We start from the raw sequence: 17,168 nt of genomic DNA on the forward strand, positions 1-17,168 counted from the left end.
GTGGACTGTGGACTTCTGTCAGGGTCTCTGTTGTGGTGAAAGAAGGTGACAGGACTCTACAGATCCCAGGATCCAACTCTGGACTTGTCATTGGCTGTATGGGGCAGGGGAGCGTGGTTGCCAATTGGCTTGTCAGTTGAGTCAGCGACAGTTTGGGTTCTTGGTCTCTCCTCTCTTTTCCCTTCATGAATATGGAGCAATTTATTTCTAAATAAAAACCATTCAGAGCATGCACATTTGTGAACTTCTGTTACTAGGCTGAGTTGAGAAGAATGCTATTGGGGGCAAGGATAGTAAAATGAAGTGATTCAGTTCCTTTGTTTCAGCTCCTCCCTTATTCAGCTTAACCTTGGAGTTCTCCTGCAGGCTTCAAGAATTGAGGAAGTTGCTGATGGAACTACCCCAGGGGTTGGCAAACTACAGCCCCTCGGCCACCTCTATTAACAAAGCTTCATTGGAATACAGCCATGCCTGTTGGTTTACCTGTTGTCTGTTGCTGCTTCCTCATGTAACTAAATGGCCCACAAAGCCTAAAATATGTACTCTCTGGCTCCTTACAGGAGGTTTTCTAATCCCTGGACTATACCACAGATTATCCACAAGCTGTTATGTGAATGATAACTTCACCCTAAAAAGGTAGGAACAAGATCCAAGCAAAAGGGTAGGGCTAGTGACATTTTCTTCATTTAAGAAAAAGGTTTCAGACAAGAAAAAGAAAAAGAAAAGAAAAGCACTGTATAATCTGGCCCAGTTCTGTTGTTTTATAAATAAGAACACTGAAACTCGGATAACCTGACCTCCCAAGGACATATGGCTGGTTACCTACCTCCTGGTGTAATGAGTACCCTCCCAGCTCAGCAGGGCCTACTACATCAAATTGCTACAGTCTCTGATCTTTCATTTTAGGTGCTCTTAAAGCATTATGTATTTTCCTTACTTGGGAGGTACAGGAGTTAATGGCACACAAACTTTCCTTTTAGATGGTCAGAGAGTTGCCTGAGTCACCAAAACACAGTTCCCTGTCACTCTTTGTAGCAGGAAGAGGAGGAGGGAGTGTGTCCAGGGACCCGCTCCTGGGACCAGGGGTGGCAGTGTGTGGGCTAAGCAAGTGTGAGCCATCACACTTTTGCTCTGCTGTTCCTTGGCTCTTCACACGTGCCTGCAAACACTGATCAGGCTTCCCAAACAGGGGTGATGGGTCTGAATAAACAATTTCAAGTACCCTGAACACCAGCCATCTGAATGCAGTCGAGTCAAGTAGTATTGGAGCTTGCATTCAGCACATGCCACTCATCCCTTCTTATCTGCCACTGTCAGCAGCATGTCAGCAGCTGGGAGTGCTTAATCTACATTCTTCAGTCTCTCCCATTTCCTCTTGGTGCTGAGAAGGATTAGACAAACTTTCAAATAGGCATGGCCAACTTGCAGAAGGCTGGGCCACTGGGCAGAGCACCTGCGTGTGGCTGATTAGACCCTCTGCTGTCTGAAGAGCAAGTTGTAAGATGGAGTCTGGGGAATGGACAAATTCCTGCCTGGGCCACCTGATCAGAAGGCTCGTGAGCCCAGCGTGTTAGGTTACGTAACTCATAGCCATCACCATGGTCCGCCTGCCACTTCTCTTGCTCCCCTCCACCAGGGAGACTATGGCTCTGAATATTTGTCCTGGCCCCTAAATAGCCACAGCACTTTTGAATCCCCACATGTTAACTTGGGCCTTTTAGGAGGGCATGTGAGGCTGAGCAGCTGTCCTGGCCTATCCTGGATCATCTTTCTAAAAAGGCCACAGCACGCGTGCTAACTCTTTTTCCTTGGGGTGACTCTGCTGCCCCATTTCTTTTTAGGGCTGCTCCTTTAATTTCCACCACCTGCCCTCACCGCCCCATCCACTTCTGAGATTGAAGCAGACCTTTGTTGAAAAGGTTCTAGATGCCACTGAAGCCCTAACGTTTCCCACCAGACCTTGAAGCATTTACCAAAGAGGACTTCTAAAAATGTTGGCCCTTGTAAGTCTGATAGACTAAAATCATGCCTTCCCTAGGCCTCATGTTCCATCGTCTTCAACAAAGATGTCATTGGAACATTTGGTGCAATATTCAGCTTCTCCAAACAGCAAATCGAATTATCAGGATCTAAACAGAGCACATGACCCACTCCCGCACACTCTCTTATTCTCCTAGGTGACCCTCAAACTGTCAACGCCTCCTTCCCCAGCCTTGCTCTAGAGAGATGATCTTGTTTTTAATTTGCTGGGAAAATTGAAGCAATCAGAGATTTCCCACAAACCCTCACTACCATATCTCCCTCCCACCAGCATCTGCACCACATACTCTGCCTTTGTTTACATTACCTTACATGAATATCCATTTTCTTTTGTCTTTTCAAGGACACCTTTCCAGCAATTTATATTTCTCTCTCCTGCATCATCAATTTTCTCTCTCTAGTAAGTCATTCCCATGAGTATACTAGTGTACAGTTATTTCTCCCATCTAAAAAAGTAAAAAAACAAAAAAGCCTTTTTCTTAACTCCACTTTCCCCCACCAACTCCTGTCCCATTTCTTTGTTCCCTCTGCAACAAAATTCCTTGGAAGAGATGTAGGTGCCAGCTGTCTTCAGTTCTTCTCCTCCCATCTCCCCTAACTCTTCCAACATCAACCTCTTCTTGTCAAAATCAGTGACCTCATTTGGTTAAATCCAAACATAATCCACAGTCCTCACCTTCCTCGACCTATCAGCATCATTTGACATGTTTTAGCCCTTCTTCCTCCCTAATAAACTCTCTTCACTAGGCTCCCAGGATCCCAGCTGTGCTGGTTTTCCTGATGTGTTAATGAACACTTCTTCCCTGTCTCTTCTGATTCATTCTCTTCTCCCCAGCCTTTCAGTGCTGGCATGCCCTGGTTGGGGGGGCGGGGGTCAGTCTTTGCATCTCTTCTCTTCTCTCTTATTTCATTTCCTTGATCATCTCATCATGTCCCTTGGCCTTAGATACCATCTATATATCTCCAACCCAGATCTTACTCCAGAGCTCTAGACTAGTGTATGCAACTGCCAACTTGACATCATCTCCATTTGGGAGCCTGAGGCAGGAGGATCACTTGAGCCCAGGAGTTTGAGGTTGCAGTGAGCTGTGATGGCGCTGCAGCACTCTAGCCTGAGTGAGAGAGCAAGGGTCTATCTTAAAAAAAACAAACAAAATATTACTGGTTTCCTCATTAATATTGACATATGTTTATTTTATATTTGTATAAAAGTCAAGATTTTCCATTTTATAAAATAACTATCCTTTGGTAACCTTAATCTCCTCTCTATTCTTTCTCCCCTGGCTTCTTTTTCTTATTCTCTTGTTCTGAACAATCACAAGACCCAGAAGTAAGTCAAAAGCAGATGGCATTCTCCTGTGTGTACGCAGGGAACAACTGGAGCTTGGAGAAGTGAAGACACCCTGGTTTTCTGACTCCTACTCTGAGGCTCCATGGTAGGGGGGAGGGGAGTACCGAGGGTGCTTTGGGAAATGCATTGACGTATTCTTGGGAATGGGGAGGAGTCTATTCCCAGGGATGTAAATGTCCACCCATGTACAATATAGCCCCCTGCAAAATAAAGACTCTCCCGCTCCCCACAGGAGCAGCCCCAGGGAGAAATGCTGTACATGGACAACACTGATCTACAGAATGTTGTTCTTGGATATGGGGGCCTTAATGACAGACTGGGTCCCAAGAATCCTGCTGGGACCCAGACAAACATTTTATTCATTTGCCAAATCATTAAACCAGAGCAAGTTTTATGATCAGAGTCCAGCCCTTTCCCAGCATGCAAAAAAAAAAAAAAAAGGTTTATGGCCTTCAATAAAGACTTCTGTCAAGAACTGAGGTGGGTATATATTGTTTTAAACTCCAGCATCCTCCATTAAGATTTATATTCCTGTTTTGCTTAAGAGTCACATTTTAATGTGGCAATAAAAACAAGTGAGATTTGTCTCATTGGAAGGCATCCTATTTAGTTAATTATCGGACCCCATGCTGCAAATCACTGATTGGGTTTCTTGTACCCAGAGAAGGCTGCTGTTTCTCCCTCTCCTCACATAAGTCACATGAGCCTGAGAGCCACGCTGAAGAGAGAAGAGCTGGGACTAGAGGGTAGTGGAGAGGGAAGGGTAGCAAAGCAGTGAGTGACTGCCCTACACTGTGCAACGCCCACCCCCCAAAAAGCCCCACAATGCATGCATCAGTTCAGGAGGCAGTGCAGTGAATGGACAGTGTCCAGACTCTGGAGTCAGATCTTGAATCCCAGCTCTGCCATTTTTCAGCTCTGTGACCTTGAGTTATTTAACATCTCTGAATTTTCAGGTCCCCATATAGATTATAATGATGGTATATCAACCTCCTGGCTTTCTTTTGAAAATTAAATTAGGTAATGGGTTTAAAGAAGCTGGCACCAAAAATAAATAAATAAATAAAAATAGCCTGTAAGAGTTGGACCTTTCCCCAATAGAGGCTGACAACCTTGAGAAACATCCAGCACAGTGTGCAATGTGTCTCACTCTTGCAAGGGTTCACCAGAACCACAGGCAAGTAACCAGGCACTGGAGAGCTGGGGGTTCAGGCAAGAGTCTGAGCAGCAAGGAGCAAGGACAGGTAGGGCAGGCCCAAATGTGGCCAGAGGCAGCACAGAGAAAGGGTAATGGATGGACACACATGTGAAGAACAAGAGTGGGCTTGATATTAACCCAGTTAGCTCCTAGGACATTTCCGAACTAAGACCAGGAAGGCCAGAGACTGCAGGTAGAAGACAGCGGGCTGCTTCCCTTGACAAGGAAAGTGGGTAGGTGGGGTGCAGTGCTTCCAGGCAGAGGCAAACCAAGTAAGTCCCTCTGCAGAGCCCTTCAGCACACAGCACAGTCTCCCTTTAAAGAGAGTTTGGTCTCCCAGCCTTCTCCAGCACATACACATGAGTAGTGCTGAGGACAGTCCTGACAATCTAGGATGGCTGCTGTTATGCACCAACAATCCAAGCATCAGTTCAGGGGGACCCTTTATGCCCTAACAATGATTGGGATACTCTTGGGGCTTCAGGTGGGTTTTATCTCTAGTGTCAACTCTCAATAATAGGGAGTGGCTGCCTGAAACTTATTTCCGTAGAGAAATATTTTGAAGGCCACATTTGGGAAGAATGCCGCGATTGATTGATTATGTCTGCCCAGGGCTTAGAAATGATGAATGGAGGTTTACGTGCTATCTTTTAGCTTGAAGTAGCGCAGCCAATGCCTCCTAGCTGATATGCAGCTGGAGAGTGCCTCTGAGGTGTTGGTGGAGGAATTTACTCATTCATGTATTCATTTATTCAGAATTCTCAGAATAGCCTCCATCAGCAGCATTGCTGCACTGGAGGAAAAGAGGATGTGCTATCGGAAGAAGTTGTTCCGGGGACGCTCAGAGCTATTTTCTAGACTCAAGTATGCTTTGGCACTTCATTTAGATTCAACATCAGTAAATGACCCTGGGAAGTAGAAATTATTATTATCAACCCAGTTTTGTAGGCTAGAAAACTGAGTTTCATCTCAGTTTTAGAAACAACAAATGGAATAATTCCTACTGCAATAATTGTCCTGTTCTCAAATGCAGCCATTTGCATCTTTCACTGAAGGCCCTAAAGAGAACGAGACCATGCTTGTATAATATGAAGCCATTTGCCCTCTTTGTTATTTAAGTGTAGCCTTCCTGACACATGGTCCAGCCCTCAGCCAAGCTCTGAGTGTTACCTAAACTCAGGGAATGCGTATTCAGTGAATTGGCCCATATTTTATCTCCCTACAAAATAGCTATTTAAATATCCCTGAAGTGTGCACTTTCTGAATCATTAAGGCTTCAGGGTGCATCAATTACACTAATTTGGGAAAGTGATCAAATTCATGCAGGGCTGTTATTTTTAAAGAAAAGACATTTTAGTGTATTGATGGGGAATTGGTGTCCGGAGTATATAGATTTCCAGTTATCTCCTGTCATGGCAAGAGTCCATCGGTTTCCTTTAAGAGATGGAAAACACATTATGCCTGGTATTAACAAAGATCAATTTCAGTAAAGGAAGACATTCAACACAAGGGAATTGAGCTGAGCTGGGAATAAATGACGTAATGTTTGAAGCGATAAGGGATAAGTCATGCTGGGACTCCAAGTTCTTGTATAAATGATGATTAAATGGAATTTTTTTGTCCCTGCTTTTTGCCAGAGGTGATTTTTCTTTACTGTAAAGTATAATGTATCTATTTCAGCATTGTCAGCGAAGTATGCAGTTCATAATTGGGCTTCTTAAAGATTTCAGATCTCTTTGGTCCTAACGTGGAGGGAGGGTCTTATCTTTACCGCCAACTCATTCCTACTTTTCAAACCAAAGTGACAGTCTTTTATAAGAATTTGGCTTTGGGTATTATCTTTCAAGAAAACTGCATTCTAAACTTCAATACAGTGAATAGAGTTAAAAGACACCATAAGGATAATATGAAAGATTTTGGAAATAGAGTGAAGATAAGCTCTCTGCTGAGATGTGAGATGCAATGAAAAAAAAGATGACAAGATGTCTAGGAACAGGGCTGGTGATTTCTATCAGTGTCTCTAAGGAAAAAAGTCAAACCGAACCAGACTTTTTCTTTGTGAACAAATTTTGGGGGATCCATAAAAGCTGTTTAGCTATTTAAGTATATTCACATTAATGTTTAGAGCTGGAAGAAACCTCAGATATTTCAACCAATAAGAATACTGATGGCCAGGGAGGCAACGTGACTTACTAAGGATCACTGTTTCCCTTCCTTCTAGCTTGTAGGTATTTCTTGGTAGCTAATTTAGGAAATTTTCATTCTTAAGAGAAACATTGTTCCAATTCTTTCCATTTTATTTTTGATGATGATATGAATTTTGAATATGCACCAAAACCTAGAACCATGATGGGATGCCAGAAGTTCTAACCTGGAACTAAATCGAATGCTGTTTCTGATACCATGTTTCTTGGGGATGGCATGGCAAGGATACAAAAAACACATTTTCACAGGGTAACATTGAGGATCAGGCAATAAGAGAAAAATTATATAAGAAAATTAGTTTGGGTTCATTGAGTAGTAGTGAGTTTCCTTCTAGCACCCTCCCTAAGCAGAGAGGACTAGGAGGCCACAGAGAGAAGAGCTGGATGACCCGAGGCCGGGCACTACTGGCATCTCCAGCTCCAAGATAATTATGGAGGAGCCAAGGTCTAAACCAGGAGGAGAGAACCAACGACCTCACCCTTATTTTTATTTTCGTCCATGTCATCATTTTTTTTCATACTAACCTTTAGATACTTCTAGGGACTTACCCCAGAATGAAGAGGTTAATTAAAGGGGGTCAGGATTTTCAACCTCAGAGAGGGACACATCCAGGGTTTTCTTGAGCAGAGATGGAGCTGCCATCCTGACATCTAGAATAAAAACTCTCAGGTGAGGCTTTCTTCTTTAAGAGCTGTGTCCAGCATGGTGGTTGGCAGAAAGGTGGGCAGTGTTTATTAATGGAGAAGACACAGAAGATGGCAGCCCAGAGGCCTGGGCTCCAATCACAGCGCTGTTGCTCTCCAGCTCCATGTTCCCTGGAAGAATCTGTTTCCTCCCATTGAACTAATGGGCCCCAAAGTCCATGAGGACAGGTCATCCAACACCCCAGTCCATCCATACCCCTCACCCCTCTCCTCCCCTCTGCCTTATCCACCAACTGCCACCTCCTCCCTCTCCCTTGGCACTGCCTTAGATTTGGAATCTCCATTCCTGGCCCCTCCCAGAGTTCTGGTCCCACCATCCTTCAAGATCTCCAGCTCCCTTACTCTGCAGGGCCTCACAGCACTTTCTGGCTTTCCGTTCTTTTCTGCCATTATGTTCTTAATAAGTAGTCACTTCACTAACACCCTTTTGAATGCCCTTCTCTTTCTCCTGAGCCATCCTTCCACTGGTTATCAGCACACTTATAATGCCAACTCAGGATGAATCCAACCACCCACTTCCTCAGGTCCTAGTGCTTAGTGGCACCTGTGAAAACCCATCATGGGACCATCCTTAAAAAATTACAGATGCCAACCCCTTGGCAGCTAAATTTTCTGGATCTGGTTCCATATGACTATTTGAAACCTTTACCACTCTCCTCAAGCCCTCTACCCTACCCCTATTCCTACTTTCCATCCTCTTATTCATAGCAGATGACTTGGCTTTTATTCCCTGAGGAGTAGGAGTTGGGATGATAGAGTTTTATGGAGTCTGAATGCCCTACGCTGGGAGACCAGAGGGCAGTTCAGACAAGAGTAGCATGAGCCAGAGGGAAAGATCCTTTAGCCATAACAGAGGATGAGAAACTGGCTGGGTAGTCAAGGTGGGTTTCAGTGTGAGGCGTCCTGAGGCTGAGGCAGCAGGATTCATCTAGACACCCTTCAACAGGACTATGTCTATACCTCATGGAATTTCTAGCTCTTTTCAAATCTCAACTAAAGACTTTCAGTTTCCCCTCTACCTGAAACTCTTCAGTTGTCCAAATCATGAATAAATTTGCTCTGAAAGGCATTTTTGGATATAGAGTGAAAGAAAAGATGCTACACAATAAAGTTTGTGTTCTTTATAGTGATTTAGGCTAAGAGAGCCCTTCTCTAAAATTCTGTAACTCAAATAGAGTTCTGGTCCAATTATTTTCCCTTTTGTTTTCATCCTCCAGCTTCCTAGCAGGTGTAGAATTTTAGCCTGAAGAAAGAGTTTGGTCAGGTGTCCTCACAAGTCATGGAGTTGTGGAAGAGATACTGACAGATCAGAAGTACTCTGGGGTGAGTGGCCCTTTTATGGTTGGCTTCTCTGCCTCACCTTGTTTTACTCTGCTTGTTTTTTGATGATATACAGAATCCTTAAGCAGGAAAGAAATGACCTAGAGTGAAGAGTATCTACTTATTTTACTTCTTTTCTTCATAAGATCTAGATCTCTTCTGGCTCTTCCCCAGTGCAGGAAGTTGATCAATAGCCAGTGATTCTTTAGGCGCAGTTCTTGGGAACCACCTCCTCATTATGGAGGCCAGTAGCTCTATGCACAAACAGGCCTCAGAGAGCCCCATGGCCAGTGACAAGGACTTTATCCTGCATAAAAGTTCCTGGATCAGTATGGTTCTTGAGTCTTTCTCTAGGCAGTAGCAAGAACCAGTGTGGTGAGAGTGAGGAGAAGATAATGAAGTGGACAAACAAAAGCTCAGCTCAGTCAGCAACCCTGCAATTCCAATTGGACCAATCGGCCTCCTTTCTTAAAAGCTGAATAGGAGCCGCGGTGGGGAAGAGACACTGGGAAGTGGTCAAAGGGTCTCATCACCAAAGGGAAGCGCTGTGGGCCAGGGCTTCTCTTCAGATATATTTATTGAATCATTGACATGTTTAAATTTCAAAAAAAGAAAGAAAATTCTTTGAATGACTCTATATCCTTTAATAAGCCAGAATGTTTGTTATTTAAAGAAGCCTGGAAAAATTATTCTGGAATAAAAATTACTAAATTTTGTTTTGTCAGTAAAACAGTTATCTGATAGGTTATTTATGATAGCTACCCTCACCTACTACTACAAGAGGATTTAAGGAAAAACAACAAAAAGTGATTTGTGGTAGCATTTTCCACTTCCTATACTCTTGGGTTTTGCTGATGTAGGGCCAGGTTCATTATTCGGAGTGACCCTGAGTGATTCTGAGTGATACTCCATGATTAAAGCTCTCACTGGGCCCTGGTGACAGGCATGGGGTGGTAACAGCAGTTTCTCATGCCTCAACATGTCGCAATGGTCCTCTTCATCCTGCCACACCTTTGTAAGAAGGTTCTTATTAGCGTCTCCTCATTGAATTGTTTCTTGCTGGGACGCACATTGCTGTAATCTCCAACATGTTGGAAAACCTACAAATTGTAACATTTAAAACAATCTCTGTTCTTGGATAAAGCACCACATTCATGAAAACATAGACCTGGTATAGTACTTTGTTCAATGTTAAATCTCTCATCAAATCTCTCATTCCCGTAGTCTCCCTGGAGAGACAGGTAGTACAGACATCGTCAGTTCCATCTTGCAGGAAAGGCAGTGGAGTCACTGGGGGTTCAGGAATTTGTTCAAGGTCCAGGAATATTGGGGTTAGCGTGGTCAAGAACGCAGCTCCCTGGCACTCTGTTCCGATGCAGATTGTTCTGACTCACCAGCAGCCAACGGGAGGTGAACCTCTGCCTTATCACCACCCTGCATTAGTGTCTGAAGGCTCGAGAGAGATTCTCCTGCCTGAAGACCACTCTCAGCATAACTTGAAAGCTGAAAACCACAGGTCTCCTTTCAAGGCCATGTGGTCATCTTCTTCCCGTTTGTTTCCACACAAAATCCCTGCTGCTTTTTAAAATCATCGACCTTTCACATCAGGTTCTGTTTCAAAGATCTTTCAGAAATCGGACTAGCACGGGCAGCCTGATTTAGCAAAGGAAAAGAGCTCTGGTTTCATCATGTCAACCATGTTTCTTCCCTTCTCTGTCTTGCTCTCTGTTTCCCTGTTTCTCTCTGCGTGTTCCTTTCTTTTCGTACTTTCTTCATCCTTTCTTTCATAGACGTCTTATGGGATGGGCTGACAGTCCTTTGCATGTCGAGGTGCCCAGAGACTCCTAACACCAAGGCGGTTACTAGAGCCCATTGAGAGCTGGGGTTACAGGGGCAGTGCTGCTTAGCCCCTGCCAGAGGCAGGGAGGGAACTGGCACAGAGTACCTGGTCTCTCTCTCCCCTCCTGCCTTCTCATCTCCTGCTTGCTTCCCATTGGCCCAAACCAACTGTAGGTCAGAGGGCAAGGAAGCCTGGGTGAGTGGTCAAGAGGAGCAGCCTCTGGGGGGACAGCAGGGAATAGAAGGACCGAGAATGGAGGAAAGCAAGGCAGGGGTGGGGAACAAATGGAGAATGGCCGCCGTAGGGATGAGCCCACCTATTGACAGTAGCGAGTCTGGTGAGCGGGTGAATGAAAGCTATGTTACTTCATTTCTTCACTACCTCCCTCCCCAGTGCCCCAAAATGGCAGCCTTGATTCCTTTCTTGATGAGTTTCAGAGTGGGCAAGACTCAGGTGCCGCTCTGAACATGTCTGTTCCTCACTCTTTCCTCTGCTTTGCCCTGTGCTCTGTTGGCCAAAACAATCTACCACTGCCTGGACTTTTCTCTACAGCAAAGCTGACTTGGCAGGAGCATCTATTCCTTTCTCCTGCATTCTTCTCCTTTGCTAAATGCCAGAAAAGACCACCAATTTCCACAGATAGTCTTCCAAACAAGCCATGGCAGAGGGGCTGTCTACTCAAATAGCTACCACAGTGGTGACACTCTTGTTTCCAGACATCTATCACTTGATACAGGAGACACTCTTACCATGAAGCTAATGAAGTTTGGTCTTTAGCGTCCCCCACCCCATTCACATAGGTTCCTTCCAAGGCCCTAGCAGGGGCCTAGAGAGTCCACATGCAAAATTGTTAGTTTTTTTCTTAAGTTCCTCAAAATAGTATAAACTTTAGTCCCCACAAAACCTGGACTTGTCCCTTCTTCTATATCTTTGTCCCTTTTTAGCCCATGACTGTCCTGTCAGTGTTTGCAGCAATGCAAAGTAGAGGTAATTAATATATGATAGATCTGTTGGCTGAGACCCCTCGGACATATGGTCTAGTCAATGGGCCCAAATAAAGGAGCAATTGCAAGGTGCCACCACTTCCTGATAAAGCTGTGGCAGTGAAACACAGTTGGTGACATGGATGACAAAGGCAGGCTGTTGAGGTCTGGCTAGTCGCAAAGTGCTGGTGCTCTGTAGTTTAATAAACCTCAGGTGTGACACTGTGGGGACAGTCACCTCATCTGGCTGGCTGACTTGCACACCTGCTTTGCTGGGAGGTGTGGTGAGGAGAGCACGGGGCAGGCCCTTCCAGAACCGAACTTGATCCAGCCCATTGGGAGGCCAGCAGGGGCTCTGCACCTCGGTGTTTTTGGAGGTGCCAGCCCTGGAACACTGTGCCCTAGGTTGGGTCACAGAGACGGAGCTGTGGCTCATTAGTTCCAGCCCTGGCTGACACTGCCACACCCTGATTTAAGTCCCAGCCTTTCAGGTTTCTCTTTATCCACAGTCATAAAGTGCCTGAGATACTTCATGCCGTCAGCTTCGAGAGCGACCGGTTTAAGATGCGGATGCCTTAATGCTGACCCTTCCCTCCACAGAAAAACAAGTCGAAGACCCGATCTAGACCGAGAACCTGCTGTATGGCAGCACTAGGGATTAAAGGAAACACAGTTTACCTTTTCTTTGTATTTAGCATTTCAGAACTCACCAGGCCCTTATTTAGAGACAGAAGGAGAGAGGGAGGAAGAAGATGGAGGAGAAAGAAAGGAAAGGTGAACGCGTATTCCACTTGCAAAAGGGATTAAGAGCAAAGGCACTAGGGGCTTTGATGCCAGCCACTCTACCAGCTCTTGGACCTTGGGCAAGAAACTTAACCTCTCAAGGCCTTAGTTTTCAAAATAAGTACCTACTCCCTAAGGTTGTGGTGAGGATTAAATGAGGTAACATATATAAAACCCTTACAGCCATTCCTGGCCCACAGGACAAGCTCAGTAAATATTAACTGATGCTATTTTATGTATTCTTATATTAATATAACATCTCAAGCCAGGAGCACCGACTCTGTGGGATGAAGCTGTCTTTGCATAGGCAGGACTAAGGCTCTGAGCTGACCAGCCACAGGATCTTGGTCCGTGACTTCCCCCATCAGCGTCTGCCATCTGTAAAGCAAGGATGCCAGTAACCTCAGCCTCGCCAAGTTTGTTCTAAGTTGTAAATGAGGCAGGCATCATGCCTGAGATTTCACTCTCTGTGAAGGACAATGGAACAGCTGTATTATTTGAAGATCATAAAATTACTCAGACAGCTCGGGTTTGCCTGCCTGACTTGCTTACGCCGGACCCTCTGTCGGCACCCTTCCTCCATCCTGAGACAACTGTTCGCCTTCGTGAAGACCCCTGAGAAAGGCCGGTGCAACCTCCACAGCCTCCAATGTGCTGCAGGGTTCCGTCCCAGAGTGGATTCACTTCACAACCACCACTCCCGCCCAGGATGGGGTGCCGAGGGCCGGCCCAGAGCTATGGCTTCACAAAATGCTCAACAAACCGGGCATGCCAGGCCCAGGGGCTTCCCAGGCAGCTGGGCCGTGAGGAGGGCAGGCAGGGCGTCTGCACTCACTGCCTGGAAGACAGGCCCCCTGGCACGGCTCCGCTGCTCCTTTCCAGCTGGCAGCTCTGCTTAATGAACTGCACTCAGAGCTGCAGAGAGGGGCTTTTTGATGGGCAGAGTCATTAGCGCTCCATTTTAATTATGCCTCCTGGCGGTCTCCATTGCTTTTCTTTCACTTTACCTGACAGTGGCTCCCAAATGCCAAATGGTAATGAGTAAACTGAACTATTGTAAGTGTGGATGAGTATCAGACTGGTTGGAAGACAAAGGAAATTAGTCTTCTCTTTCTTGTGTCAACAGAGCAGGTCTTGCCTCCTTGGGAGCCCAAGAAGGGGGCTCATATCTGAGATTCACTTATGTCTGGATGGGGGCTAATTTCTAACTCCTGGTGCAGGCAGCCCATTTGAAGAACAACTGTCAGCAGCTCCTTGGTACCTTTTCAGCAATGCGATAAGAGAAAGGAGAGAAGAAATAGAGCTCCCCAATGCAGGTAGCTCTAGAACACGAGAACTAGCAGTAGAAAGGAAGCGCGAGGGCAGGAGAAGGGAGAGGGCTATCTTCTCACCAGGAGCTGCTCCTGAGACCTCTCATGACCAACATTGTGATCGAGAACTGTTCCCTGAGGAGGAGGAGGAATCTCTCAAGATAAGAGATTATTTAGGGAGGTTCTGTTGGTGACAAACTCTTGACATTTCTCTGAAAACAGTTTTTTCTTTTCCTGGATTCCCAAAAGATGTTTTCATAGGGTATACTATTCTTGATTGGCAATTATTTTCTCTCAGTCTTTTGGAGATATCATCCCTCTACCTGCTGGTGTTGAGGAGGCTAATGGCTGTCAATTACCACTGCTGTGATCCCAGTTTCTCCTCTGGACGTTTTTAGGATCTTCTCTTTGCCTTTGGTATTAAAGAAGTTTCACTGCAAAGTAGCAAAGTGCAGATTCTTTTTATCATCCTACTTTGGATTTGTTACAAGTCCAAATCGAAAAAACTCTCAGCCTTTATTCTTTGGGTATTGCTTCTTCCCATTTTCTACATCATCTCTCTGGAACTCCACTTAGATCTGTGTTTGACTTCTCTGTCCTTCATGCCCTCTTGTTTCTCAGGCCTTTATTCTGTGGGAATCTTGGGGACTGGGGTTGAAGTATGTTTCTCCAGAGAGGATTTGCATTTGTTTCTGCCATATGCCAGTGGTGCTTGTAACACTAGGCTGCTTTGAATTGATTTCTCATTAATATCAGGTTGTGGGGGGAGGGATTGGTATATATAGGTAGTGTGAATTCAAGTCCCAAACCTGCATGGGTATAATCCTTTGGTTACAAATATTTGGGAGAAATTTCTTATCTTCCAAAAGCCAAAGCAAAGGTAGATACATTCATGCCTTTTGTGAAGCAGAATGTTTTCCTAGTCTGTCCTTTCCCAGAGGGTGTAGCATGTAAGGGATCCCTGTCATTTCCACTCCCTGCCTGGTGAGGGTCCATTGTCTAGACACCTGCCCCAACATGGCCCTGCAAACCCAAGGCTCTAGATGGGGGCTGAGAAACCCCTGTAGGAAGCTGTGGCTTCTACAGTCCCTTTATTTTCACATTCTGAACTTTTCTCCACTATCTCAAATGTTCTGAATTTTTAAAAGATTTTATTCAGCATTTTAAGTTGTTTGCTTATTTATTTTGGAGTGGGAGGGCTTTCAGGATTTCTAGTCCACTGTATTTCCAGAAATGGAAGCCCACGTCTCCATAGTCATAAATCCCCTCTCAGAAATATTTACTAGCTTCTCACTCTCTGCATCTTCCCTTTGGTCTCGCAGGCCTACAGAGGAGGAGTTGCAGCAGACTTTCCCCTTGGCTGGGACCCACCCTCAAAGCCACAGGAGGCCTGCAAGGTAATCTAGCCCCTGTGAAGAAAGCAGTGTTAGAACCTCTATTTTTATGTTTTCTCTCACACACTGCTTATCTTCTATTTTATATATATATATATATATATATATACACACACACACACACACATATATATATGCTTTGTCATGTACACATTATTTTAGCATATTAGGACGTGCTTACAAGGTGTTAATAAATAAATATATAATTTTTAACTGATAGGGGTTTGTAATCATGAGAGTTTGGAGACCAACCCCTACTGCCTTTTAAAGTCATTAGAAGCCTGTTGTCTATGTTCTTATGATTTTTATGGCTAAAAAAAACCCACCAGAACTTTGTACACATTGAACTCTTACTTCTTCAGACCGAAAACAAAAGGTCTCACAGGGTTATGAAAACAGATCCTGCACCCCAGGGTGGAGGTAAGTAGGTGGTTAATTAACTCTCTAACGGACCCATTCTCTAAGACTCGTTTCAGCTTCTCTGATGTAACCCACAGCTTCTCATTTCAACATTCCTCTCTGCTGCATAACAAGCTTTTCCACAGTTTTTGATTCACCCTACTGATACCACAATAGTTTAGTTTCTCTGTTTAAAGAAAAAATATAGAACCAGCACAAAAAAAAAAACATCAAAAGCTGAAAAAGCAATTGACAGCTCATGGGCCCAAATCACCAGCTGGAGCTCACCTAGGTGTCCTCCAAGCACCTTGCCTGGGGCTGCGTTCGCTGTGAGCCCCACTCCCCTTTCAGCTTTCTCTGATGCCATTTTCCTCAGCCTGTCTGTCTGTGTTCCCTGTGTGGGTTATGTTTTTAGGCCTCAGAGAATGCATTTCATCCTGGCGGTGGACACAGTGATTGGGGTTCAAGGAAGCCACCTGGCAGAATGAGCACAGTTCAGAGTCTACAAACAGAAATTAGGGAGTCAGAGTGTCCTTCTCCATTTTGAAACTGAGGTCCAGCCTTGAAGTTCATTTTGATTATGGTTCTAGGACCTTTAGTTCCTAATATGAGCCCAAATGGGGATATAGAAAAATGCTCATGCAGGGCTATTTACTGTTTATGGCCTCAAAAGATATTATAGTAAACAGGAGGCTCACATGATAAATATTATATAAATATATGTGTGTGCCTGTACATGTGTGGGTGTGGATATGTGTAAATAGGTATAATCCTTATGGTTGCAACAGCAGATTTTATACAGTCATAAATAAGTTTTTAGATGTAGAATTGTGATACTCTGGTTTATTAGTGTGGAGGAAACATGGCACAAATGAACAAGACATTTCATGCTACAGTGCTCATGTGTACTGTTCCTTCCATCACACAGACACATGAATTGTGCCTATGTCATGGGGTGAGTCACTCCCAAAGACATTCATAGCTGAAGCTGGGCTCATTTTTTCTCAGAATATTTGAGAACCCTGAATCCATTAATGTGGACAAAAACAGGTTCAGACAGCACTGTGCCAATGGGCATTATTACCTCCTGCTCAGTCAAGAGAAACAAACTGGATCTCCAAATAGGCCTGCATTTTCTGAGCTAACAGTCCTCCCTGTTTATAGTTTCTACTTAAGGAGAATATTTTTTAAAAGCCTATTTCACAGAATCAATTTTAGTGGGCCTTTAAAATGGGCGGTGAGCTGGAGGAAGTTCAGTTTGTTTTAACAATAACTTCAGCTTATTGAAGCAAGCATTAGTGGATCATGTCTCCATATGGCAGTCATTAGAGACAGAGGAAACTTGAGAAGCTTATTGCTCTAAGATAGCTAGTAAAAGGAATTGGAAGACATTTTTATAGGACCTAAACATAGTGCCAATAAAATAAAGACAAAATCCATTTGTAGATGATAGGCAAGAGGAGGAAATCTTTGAGCAACTAAAAGGTTTTAGCTCTACTGTATACAAGGTAGAGAAGCATTCAGGTAAGAGGACTATGGTCCGTGTGCATATGAATTAATTTATTTCCTTTTCTCAGTTGCTCAGTTAACTGATATTTATTGAGAACCTACCATGTTCCCAAAAATGGCGGCTTCTGTGAA

At 44.5% G+C, this 17,168-nt stretch overlaps 1 long non-coding RNA gene across 1 annotated transcript in view; it reads left to right on the plus strand.

Moving 5' to 3' along the window:
• The window catches only part of LOC123640313, a 90,322-nt gene that overhangs the window by 14,353 nt on the left and 58,801 nt on the right, over positions 1–17,168 (plus strand). Inside the window, exon 3 of the long non-coding RNA XR_006735942.1 lies at positions 15,057–15,131. This is a non-coding gene — a long non-coding RNA (uncharacterized LOC123640313). The remainder of the gene's footprint in view (positions 1–15,056; positions 15,132–17,168) is intronic.

Source organism: Lemur catta, chromosome 1 (genome assembly GCF_020740605.2).
Source record: "Lemur catta isolate mLemCat1 chromosome 1, mLemCat1.pri, whole genome shotgun sequence".
In the NCBI taxonomy this organism is placed as follows: domain Eukaryota; kingdom Metazoa; phylum Chordata; class Mammalia; order Primates; family Lemuridae; genus Lemur; species Lemur catta.